This window comes from Salmo salar, chromosome ssa24 (assembly GCF_905237065.1).
Source record: "Salmo salar chromosome ssa24, Ssal_v3.1, whole genome shotgun sequence".
Classification (NCBI taxonomy): domain Eukaryota; kingdom Metazoa; phylum Chordata; class Actinopteri; order Salmoniformes; family Salmonidae; genus Salmo; species Salmo salar.
Window position 1 is genome coordinate 9825614 of NC_059465.1, and position 9739 is coordinate 9835352.

Genomic DNA, 9739 nt, shown 5'->3' on the forward strand with positions numbered 1-9739 from the left:
AAGGCACAGCAGCGCTTTATAATGGACAGACTTTTCCCCATCTTAGCTACTGTTGTATCAATATGTTTTGACCATGACAGTTTACAATCCAGGGTTACTCCAAGCAGTTAAGTCATCTCAACTTGCTACATTTCCACATTACTCATTACAAGACTAAAGTTGAGGTTTAGGGTTTAGTGAATGATTTGTCCCAAATACAATGCTTTTAGTTTTTAAATATTTAGGACAAATTTATTCCATTCCATTAAAGAACACCCTCTGTGTTCTGTTAGACAGGTAACTCTTTATAGCAGGGGGTGTAAAGCCATAACACATACGCAGAGTATGATTGATAATGTCAAAAGTCGCACTGAAGTCTAACAAAACAACCCCCCCAATATTTTGAATCATCAATTTCTCTCAGCCAATCATCAGTCATTTGTTTAAGTACTGTGCTTGTTGAATGTCCTTCCCTATAAGCACGCTGAAAGTCTGTTGTCAATTTGTTTACTGTAAAATATCATTGTATCTGGTCAAACACCATTTTTCCCAAAAGTTTACTAAGGGTTGGTAACAGGATGATTGGTCGCCTATTTGAGCCAGTAAAGGGTCATTACTATTCTTAGGTCTATGTAGCGGAATGACTTTTGCTTCCCTCCAGGCCTGAGGGCACACACTTTCTAGTAGGCTTAAATTGAAGATATGGCAAATAGGAGTGGTAATGTCGTCCGCTATTATCCTCAGTAATTTGTTGTCAGACCCCGGTGGCTTGTACAGTACATGTAACAATAAAGAAAAAGCTGAAAAAACAAAGTTATTTTTGTCCAACAAAAACTATGTAATATAGATATTCCTGAGCTAACGATGAACTGCACTCAATTAAAATAATGAAATCATCTGTGACGGGTATGTACTGTGTAGCTAGTAAGAGCTGTGCAGATGTAAGAGAATGTGGCTCATCGGATCAATACTAGTCACTTAGTGTAACTACCATAAATCACAATAAATGTAATTTAATCAAGATGCAATAATATTGTCAGACTCGACAATCTGCATGGGTAAGTAGTAACACATGGGTAAATAGAGTAGTATCGTTTCATGCTGCTGTTGTTTGTTTTTCTCTAAGATGGTGTTGCCTGCACTAGGATCCTCTTGTATGTTCCTCTTGTAAGGATTGGGAAGTAAGAGGAGAGGAGCGAGAGAAAGGAGAGCCTGCCTAGAGGCTAGATGCTGGATGATCAGAGCTGGGAGGAGGTTGGCTCCTATGGTTGGCTCCCGTTCAGGCTTTTCTTTGGGAGAATAAGGCTGCGTCCCAAATGGAACCCTCTTCACTATATAGTGCACTACATGAGTTTATCAATTGTTCACTAGGGAACATAAGAAGTGCACTATAAAGGGAATAGCTAGGGTTCCATTTGGGACTGGGCCAGAGTTATTTCGAAGATTGGGGCCGAGCAGAGAATGAGCTTAGTTTCCCATTGTGGAGCTCAGCTCCCGCCTCCACATCTCTGGATCCTCCCACTGGGAAAGAACAACAGAGAGAAGAAAGAAAGAAAGAAAGAAAGAATGAAAGAAAGAAAGAAAAAGGAAACAAAGAAAAGAAACAAAGAAAAGAAACAAAGAAATAAAATTAACAATCTCGTCTAATAGCAGAAATATCAACATTAAGAAGGAAAGAGGCTTCCTTGATTTGAATTCCTGGATCTGCACGTGAGGACGCCAAATTCTAAATCCACCAAGAGCCAGATAGAGAGTCCTCCATCCATAACCAATAAGAATAATGTGGCTTTTTCAAAGCTAAGGGAATTAGAGAGTGATTTAGAAAGCTTAGCAGCATTTTCTTAACTATGCCAATGGCTGAGATTTCATGATTCGAGGCAAAATGTGAATCCCCTCTATTCTTTCCTTTATGTTATGCAGACATCATCTTTGTAGTTACATACTGTAGATACATCTTCCTTCCAGGACCGTGCTGTAAAAGAAATACTAAGGAGATATTTGATTCAGAGAAATCACATATTGCTAAAAAGGAAATCACAATATCATGTGTTTGTTTCCTTATTCAGGATATTCCTTGGGCATCATAAGTATTCCCCCCGATTGGATTTTTGTAGCATTACATTTTGTGCCATTACAAAGGTTTGAAATATATTTCATTGGGATTTTTGATAATTGTTCTACACAAATACTCCATAATGTCAAAGTTAAAAGGAAACAATTAAATAAGTAAATTTGATCAGGAATTAAATGTGGCTTAACAGATCACATAATAAGTTACATGGACTCACTTTGTGTGAAATAATAGGGGTTGACATGATTTTTAAATGACTACCCCTTCCTCTATCCCCATACATACAGTTGAAGTCGGAAGTTTACATACACTTAGGTTGGAGTCATTAAAACTCATTTTTCAACCACTCCACAAATTTCTTGTTAATAAACTATAGTTTTGGCAAGTCGGTTAGGACATCTACTTTGTGCATGACACAAGTCATTTTTCCAATAATTGTTTACAGACAGATTATTTCACTTCTAATTCACTGTATCACAAATCCAGTGGGTCAGAAGTTTACATACACTAAGTTGACTGTGCCTTTAAACAGCTTGGGAAATTCCAGAAAATTATGTCATGGTTTTAGAAGCTTCTGATAGGCTAATTGACATCATTTGAGTCAATTGGAGGTGTACCTGTGGATGTATTTCATGGCCTACCTTCAAACTCAGTGCCTCTTTGCTTGACATCATGGCGAAAATCAAAAGAAATCAGCCAAGACCTCAGAAAAAAAATGGTATTGCCTCCACAAGTCTGGTTCATCCTTGGGAGCAATTTCCAAACGTCTCAAGGTATCACGTTCATCTGTACAAACAATAGTACGCAAGTATAAACACCATGGGACCACGCAGCCGTCATACCGCTCAGGAAGGAGACGCATTCTGTCTCCTAGAGATGAACGTACTTTGGTGCGGAAACTGCAAATCAATCCCAGTACAACAGCGAAGGACCTTGTGAAGATGCTGGAGGAAACAGGTACAAAAGTATCTATATCCACAGTAAAACGAGTCCTATATTGACATAACATGAAAGGCCGCTCAGCAAGGAAGAAGCCACTGCTCCAAAACCGCCATAAAAAAGCCAGACTATGGTTTGCAACTGCACATGGGGACAAAGATTGTACTTTTTGGAGAAATGTCCTCTGGTCTGATGAAACAAAAATAGAACTGTTTGGCCATAATGACAATTGTTATGTTTGGAGGAAAAAGGGGGAAGCTTGCAAGCCGAAGAACCCCATCCCAACCGTGAAGCACAGGGTGGCAGCATCATGTTGTGGGGGTGCTTTGCTGCAGGAGGGACTGGTGCACTTCACAAAATAGATGGTATCATGAGGCAGGAAATTTATGTGGATATATTGAAGCAACATCTCAAGACGTCAGTCAGGAAGTTAAAGCTTGGTCGCAAATGGGTCTTCCAATGGACAACGACCCCAAGCATACTTCCAAAGTTGTGGCAAAATAGCTTAAGGAAAACAAAGTCAAGTTACTGGAGTGGCCATCACAAAGCCCTGACCTCAACCCTATAGAAAATGTGTGGGCAGAACTGGAAAAGCATGTGGGCCAATATTCACACAACTTATTGTGTGAAGCTTGTGGAAGGCTACACGAAACGTTTGACCCAAGTTAAACAATTTAAAGGCAATGCTACCAAATACTAATTGAGTGTATGTAAACTTCTAACCCACTGGGAATGTGATGAAAGAAATAAAAGCTGAAATAAACCATTCTCTCTACTATTATTCTGACATTTCACATTCTTAAAATAAAGTGGTGATCCTAACTGACCTAAGACAGGGAATTTTTACTAGGATTAAATGTCAGGAATTGTGAAAAACTACGTTTCAATGTATTTGACTAAGGTGTATGTAAACTTCCGACTTCAACTGTACAACATATTCAATGTCCCTCATTCAAGCATTGCATTTCAAGCATAGATTCAACTACAAATGCCCAGGAGCTTTTCGAAAGCACAAGGGCCTTGATAGGTAGATAGGTAACAATCACAAATCAGGCATTGAATATCTCTTTAAGCATGGTCAAGTTAATAATTATGCTGTAGATGATGTATTAAACCACCCAGACAAATCAAAGATTCCACCTTTATTTATCCAGGTAGGCCAAAGATTCAGCGTGTTTCTCAATATGCATACTACCGTGCTCCACACTCTCATGCTCCATGTGCATTCTCCAAAGATGTTCTCTTGAGTATGTTCTTACACAAAGCAAACATTTTACTTCATAATTATTAGTGCCTTCAGAAAGTATTCAGACCCCTTGACTTTTTCCACATTTTGTTACATTAAAGCCTTCTTCTAAAATGGATTGAATAAAATAATATCCCCAGCAATCTAAACACAATACCCCATACTGACAAAGCGAAAACAGGTTTGTAAGAAACTTACCTTAATTATGTAAGTATTCAGACCCTTTACATAAGTATTCAGGATGCACCTGAAAACCTGCTCCAGAGCGCTCAAGACCTCAGACTGGAAGGTTCCTCTTCCAACAGGATAAAGACCCTAAGCACACAGCCAAAATAATGCAGGAGTGGCTTCGGGAAAAGTCTCTGAATGTCCTTGAGTGGCCCAGCCAGAGCCCGGACTTGAACTCTATTAAACATCTCTGGAGAGACCTGTAAGAAACTGTGCAGCAACGCTCCACATCGAACCTGACAGAGCGTGAGAAGATCTGGAGAGAGAAATGGGAGAAACTCCCCAAATACAAGGGTGCCAAGCTTGTAGCGTCCTACCCAAGAAGACTCAAGGCTGTAATCGCTGCTAAACGTGCTTCAACAAAGTACTGAGTAAAGGGTCTGAATACTTATGTAAATGTTTTTTAATTTTTTTTACTTAATCTAATACATTTGCATAAATTGCTAAAATGTCTTTGCTTTGTCATTATGTGGTATTGTCTGTAGATTAATGAGAATTTTTTTTTAAATACATTTTAAAATAAGGCTGTAATGTGGAAAAAGTCAAGGGGTCTGAATTCTTTCTGAAAGCACTGTATGCGAATCGTGGTACTCTAGCTAGACAACCAGCTAGTTAAACAGGCAAAAAATTACCCTCAAACTAATGTTATGCAAGGTATAGTAGATGTCAATTCTTCATGGATAGCTAGCTAACAATTCTTTGTGACTAGCTAACTAGCCAGTTACTCCTATCAAGATTCCTTGATGCCCTTCCAGACTCCCTCTGCATACCCAAGGACGTCAGAGGACAAAAATCAGTTAACCACCTAACTGAGGAACTCAATTTAACCTTGCGCAATACCCTAGATGTTGTTGCACCCCTAAAAACTAAATACATTTGTCATAAGAAACTAGCTCCCTGCTATACATAAAATACCCGAGCTCTGAAGCAAGCTTCCAGAAAATTGAAACAGAAATGGTGCCACACCAAACCGTGCAGTATCGAAGAGCCCTCACTGCTGCTCGATCATCCTATTTTTCCAACTTAATTGAGGGAAATAAGAACAATCACACATTTCTTTTTGATACTGTCAGTCACGGGTGTCGTATGAATTGGACCAAAACGCAGCGGGAATATGTATACTCATCTTCTTTTTTTATTGAAGAAGGAAAACTAAAATAAACACGTATACAAAAACAACGACGAAACAGTCCTGTAAGGCTACTAGGCTATACAAAGAACAACTACCCACAAATCCCATAGAAAAAACACCCCTACTAAATAGGACCTTCAATTAGAGGCAACGAGGAACAGCTGCCTCCAATTGAAGGTCAAAACAATAAACTAGACATAGAAATAGAAAAACTAGAAAATAGAACACAGAAATACAAAACATACAACACAACCCAAAAATCCCGACAACACAAAACAAACACACCCCTGCCACGTCCTGACCAAACTACAATAACAAATAACCTCTTTACTGGTCAGGACGTGACACTGTCGCAAAGCTAGCTAAAAAGCAGCATTCCCCAAGAGAGGATGGCTTTCACTTCAGCAATAATAAATTCATGAACTTCTTTGAGGAAAAGATCATGATCATTAGAAAGCAAACGGACTCCTCTTTAAATCTGCGTATTCCTCCAAAGCTCAGTTGTCCTGAGTCTGCACAACTCTGTCAGGACCTAGGATCAAGAGAGACACTCAAGTGTTTTAGTACTATATCTCTTGACACAATGATGAAAATAATCATGGCCTCTAAACCTTCAAGCTGCATACATACTTCCAACTAAACTACTGAAAGAGCTGCTTCCTGTGCTTGGCCCTCCTATGTTGAACATAATAAACGGCTCTCTATCCAACGGATGTGTACCAAACTCACTAAAAGTGGCAGTAATAAAGCCTCTCTTGAAAAAGCCAAACCTTGACCCAGAAAATATAAAAAACTATTGGCCTATATCGAATCTTCCATTCCTCTCAAAAAAATTGAAAACACTGTCTTCCTGAAGACAAACAATGTATACGAAATGCTTCAGTCTGGTTTTAGACCCCATCATAGCACTGAGACTGCACTTGTGAAGGTGGTAAATTACCTTTTAATGGCGTCAGACCGAGGCTCTGCATCTGTCCTCGTGCTCCTAGACCTTAGTGCTGCTTTTGATACCATCGATCACCACATTCTTTTGGAGAGATTGGAAACCCAAATTGGTCTACACGGACAAGTTCTGGCCTGGTTTAGATCTTATCTGTCGGAAAGATATCAGTTTGTCTCTGTGAATGGTTTGTCCTCTGACAAATCAACTGTAAATTTCGGTGTTACTCATGGTTCCGTTTTAGGACCACTATTGTTTTCACTATATATTTTACCTCTTGGGGATGTCATTCTAAAACATAATGTTAACTTTCACTGCTATGCGGATGACACACAGCTGTACATTTCAATGAAACATGGTGAAGCCCCAAAATTTCCCATGCTAGAAGCCTGTGTTTCAGACATAAGGAAGTGGATGGCTGCAAACTTTCTACTTTTAAACTTGGACAAAGCAGAGATGCTCGTTCTAGGTCCCAAGAAACAAAGAGATCTTCTGTTGAATCTGACAATTAATCTTGATTGTTGTAAAGTCGTCTCAAATAAAACTGTGAAGGACCTCGGCGTTACTCTGGACCCTGATCTCTCTTTTGACGAACATATCAAGACTGTTTCAAGGACAGCTTTTTTCCATCTACGTAACATTGCAAAAATCAGAAACTTTCTGTCCAAAAATGATGCAGAAAAATTAATCCATGCTTTTGTTACTTCTAGGTTAGACTACTGCAATGCTCTACTTTCCGGCTACCCGGATAAAGCACTAAATAAACTTCAGTTAGTGCTAAATATGGCTGCTAGAATCCTGACTAGAACCCAAAAATGTGATCATATTACTCCAGTGCTAGCCTCCCTACACTGGCTTCCTGTTAAGGCAAGGGCTGATTTCAAGGTTTTACTGCTAACCTACAAAGCATTACATGGGCTTGCTCCTACCTATCTTTCCGATTTGGTCCTGCCGTACATACCTACACGTATGCTCCGGTCACAAGATGCAGGCCTCCTAATTGTCCCTAGAATTTCTAAGCAAACAGCTGGAGGCAGGGCTTTCTCCTATAGAGCTCCATTTTTATGGAATGGTTTGCCTACCCATGTGAGAGACGCAGACTCGGTCTCAACCTTTAAGTCTTTATTGAAGACTCATCTCTTCAGTAGGTCCTATGATTGAGTGTAGTCTGGCCCAGGAGTGTAAAGGTGAACAGAAAGGCACTGGAGCCACGAACCACCCTTGCTGTCTCTGCCTGGCCGGTTCCCCTCTCTCCATTGGGATTCTCTGCCTCTAACCCTATTACAGGGGCTGAGTCACTGGCTTACTGATGCTCTTCCATGCCGTCCCTAGGAGGGGTGCGTCACTTGAGTGGGTTGAGTTACTGACGTGGTCTTCCTGTCTGGTTTGTGCCGTGGCGGAGATCTTTGTGGGCTATACTCGGCCTTGTCTTTTAGGATGGTAAGTTGGTGGTTGAAGATATCCCTCTAGTGGTGTGGGGGCTGTGCTTTGGCAAAGTGGATGGGGTTATATCCTGCCTGTTTGGCCCTGTCCGGGGGTATCATCGGATGGGGCCACAGTGTCTCCTGACCCCTCCTGTTTCAGCCTCCAGTATTTATGCTGCAGTAGTTTATGTGTCGGGGTGCTAGGGTCAGTCTGTTATATCTGGAGTATTTCTCCTGTCTTATCCGGTGTCCTGTGTGAATTTAAGTATGCTCTCTCTAATTCTCGCTTTCACTCTTTCTTTCTTTCTTTCTTTCTTTCTTTCTTTCTTTCTTTCTTTCTTTCTTTCTTTCTTTCTTTCTTTCTTTCTTTCTTTCTTTCTTTCTTTCTCTCTCTCGGAGAACCTGAGCCCTAGGACCATGCCTCAGGACTACCTGTCCCCAGTCCACCTGGTCGTGCTGCTGCTCCAGTTTCAACTGTTCTGCCTGCGGCTATGGAACCCTGACCTGTTCACTGTGATTACTATTATTTGACCATGCTGGTCATTTATGAACATTTGAACATCTTGGCCATGTTCTGTTATAATCTCCACCCGGCACAGCCAGAAGAGGACTGGCCACCCCTCATTGCCTGGTTACTCTCTAGGTTTCTTCCTAGGTTTTGACCTTTCTAGGGAGTTTTTCCTAGCCACCGTGCTTCTACACCTGCATTGCTTGCTGTTTTCGGTTTTAGGCTGGGATTCTGTACAGCACTTTGATATATCAGCTGATGTAAGAAGGGTTATATAAATACATTTGATTTGATATTATTATACCTTTATTTCAACAAGGAACACAGACTGAGACCAAGGTCTCTTTTACAGCTGTGCCCTGCATATACATGTTTACACATACAGTTTAGGTACAATGACTAAGAAATGACACAAAACAAACAAAACAAAACAATCACAAATAACACAAAAAAAATACAACAGCAGATTGTTACATTTACACATAGGTTATTCCCCTAATTGACATGGACTATGGACTTACCCATTCACTGAAACTTCCTTCTTCCAGTCAAGACAACGGCAATAGAGATGAAACAAGATATATACAAAGAAAACACTTTACATAACCACCAGCTAGTTATATATGAATCATAACAATGAGCTAACCAGATAGTATAACAGGCAAAAATGACCTAAAACCAATGTTATCCAAGGAAAATGGCAATTCTTCATGGGTAGCTAGCTATCAATTCTTTGTGGATATCTGGCTAGCTAACAGTAGTAGCTAGTGAGTTAGCTCTATTGACTTATTATGGGCTTGAACCTTCGCACACTATAGTGGGTATTGTAGGCATGTAATTAACACAGCATGTATTTATTAACGCATCAAGATAAAATATTGTTGTCAGGCAACATACAGTATGAGATGTGAATAGGCAACATTTAATACCAAAGTTGGAGTGTATTTTCTCTCGCTTCAGCTCAAATAATAGCTCCCATTGAGTTCAAGAAAATGTGCATCATTTTTTACGTGGTTGCGTCATATTTCTTTGCATACTTTCCGCTGAAGCTTGCATCGATGCATGCTTCAAAATATGTACAAACTGAGTAGTGTCCTCCATGCTCCAGTTCGCATACTTTGATTTGGACTCCTACTCCAACCCTCCTGTGCTCCAATTTGCATGCTCGGAGCATGGTAGTATTCATTTTGAGAAACACCCACAGTCTTCTTTCTGAACTGAGCTGCAGGACAGGAAGGAAACTGCTCAGAGATGTCAGCAAGGGGCCATTGG